Source organism: Loxodonta africana, chromosome 9, assembly GCF_030014295.1.
Source record: "Loxodonta africana isolate mLoxAfr1 chromosome 9, mLoxAfr1.hap2, whole genome shotgun sequence".
NCBI classification, from domain to species: Eukaryota; Metazoa; Chordata; class Mammalia; order Proboscidea; family Elephantidae; genus Loxodonta; species Loxodonta africana.
Window position 1 is genome coordinate 53,776,033 of NC_087350.1, and position 2,024 is coordinate 53,778,056.

The 2,024-nt window shown below is 41.3% G+C and overlaps 1 pseudogene; it reads left to right on the top strand.

Moving 5' to 3' along the window:
* The first annotated feature begins 992 nt into the window (after window positions 1-992).
* On the top strand, window positions 993-1,822 carry LOC111749829 (olfactory receptor 1J21-like; annotated as a pseudogene).
* The last annotated feature ends 202 nt before the right edge of the window (window positions 1,823-2,024 follow it).

Here is a 2,024-nt window from a genome sequence, read left to right on the forward strand (position 1 = left end):
TTCTGAAGACTTGAACAAGAGAAACTCTGGTTTGAATTATGGAGGAAATAAGGCAGGAATTTGGAAGAAAAAGTTGATTTTTTTCCTTGCCCTTCATTGAAAATTTTCGTAGAAGGTATGATGGTAGACTGAAAATATCGAGGAGTGAGAAAGAATTTTCTTTAAGCACTGATATCTATACTATAAGGTATACCACTGTATTCTTTATATTATTGACATAGATTACTATCCTTAAAGTCCATGCCTTAGCTAGTTACTTAGGATGTTTCTCACCATGTGTGCACATCTGGATTTCTGGGAGACTCAGAGCAGGCCACTGATTTGTAGCCCTATGTAATTCATAGGAATGAAACATTTAACCAAAAAGTGTGAGAGAAGAATAGGAAGAGAGGAGTTAAAGAGAGGGTTTAAAATAGTCTGTATCCCATTACTAACTGAAAGGTTGGCACAGTGAACCCACCAAACAGTGTCTCAGAAGAAAGGACTGGCGGTCTGCTTCCAAGAGACACAGCCTTGAAAACTCTATGGAGTGTTGCTCTACACTGTAACACATGGGGTTGCCTTGAGTTGGAATCAACTCAATGGCAACTTTTTTTCTTCTTTTTTTAATAGTCTAACAACTGGTTAGTTACCTACCCTTGCACCCTAGTTTCTTAATCTCAAGCTTGAACCTTGTGTCATCTGATAAATCATTCTGATGTTTCATGGTTCTTCCAAAAGAGCTTTTTTTAATTTCCACGGGGACCCATAATAGTCTATGGTCAGACTGTTGGCTGACTGTAATCAGTAGAAAAAAAGCATGAGACATTCAAGATTCGTATACTGAGTAGTTCAAATACATGTTTTTATTTTGTAATGATTTCTTATTCTTTCATATTGCAATCTCATTTTTCAATCTACGGCAAAAGAGAAGAAAAGGATGAAGAGGTACAATCAGAGCAGCTTCTGAGTTCTTTTTCCTGGGGATCCCCATCAGGCTGGAGGGGCTGGGCATGTGTCTCACCACAGCGCTGGGGAACCTGTTCATCGTCCTGCTTATCAGGCTGGATTCTTGCCTCCACACCCCCATGTACTTCTTCCTCACCACGGGACCTTCTCTGACATCTCTTTCTCAGCACCAAAGATGCTAACGAACACACAAACACAGAGTGAATCCATCTCATATGCTGGGTGCATTTTTCAGGTGTACCTTTTTTGGTGATATTGATAGTTTCCTTCTTACCTCAATGGCCTATGGCAGGTACATGGCAATTTGTCACACCTTCCACTTTTTTTTCCACTATACCACCATCATGAGTCAGAGCCTGTGTTGCCTACTAGTAATTGTGTCCTGAATCTTATCCTTTACAACTGTGCTATTGCACACCTTGCTTCTTGCTCATCTCTCTTTCTGTAGAGACAACACCGTCCCCCACTTCTGTGACCTCTCTGCCTTACTTAAGCTGTCCAGCTCAGACACCTCAACCAATGAGCCAATTATCCTCACTGAGAGGGTGGTGATTCTTATGCTTCCATTCATATGCATCCTGCTCTCTTATGCCACATTGCCACCACCAACCTGAAAGTCCCATCAACGAAGGGAATCTTCAAAGCCTTGTCCACCTGTGACTCCCACCTCTAGGTAGCGTCTGTATACTAAGGGAGAATTATTGGATTGTACTTTTTGCCCTCATCCAGTAACTCCAATGACAAGGATGCCATTGTGGCTGTATTATACACTCTGGTTACTCCCATGCTAAATCCCTTCTTCTATAGTCTGAGGAATCAGGACATGAAAGGAGCTCTGGGAAATATACTCAATAGAAGGACATTTTCACCATAGAGTGCACTGAATTTAGGCAGGTGTTTTGACTGGTTTTGTTCATAAGATGTTAGAAAACATGTAAAGAGTCTTGAAAAGAGCTGTGCATGGTGGCTTGTTCTTTGGGAGCCCAGAGAATGCCATGTGAAGAAACAAATACTATTCTAATACAGAATGAAAGATCACAGAAAGAGAGGCTCTAACTGTCCCAATCATACTGGCC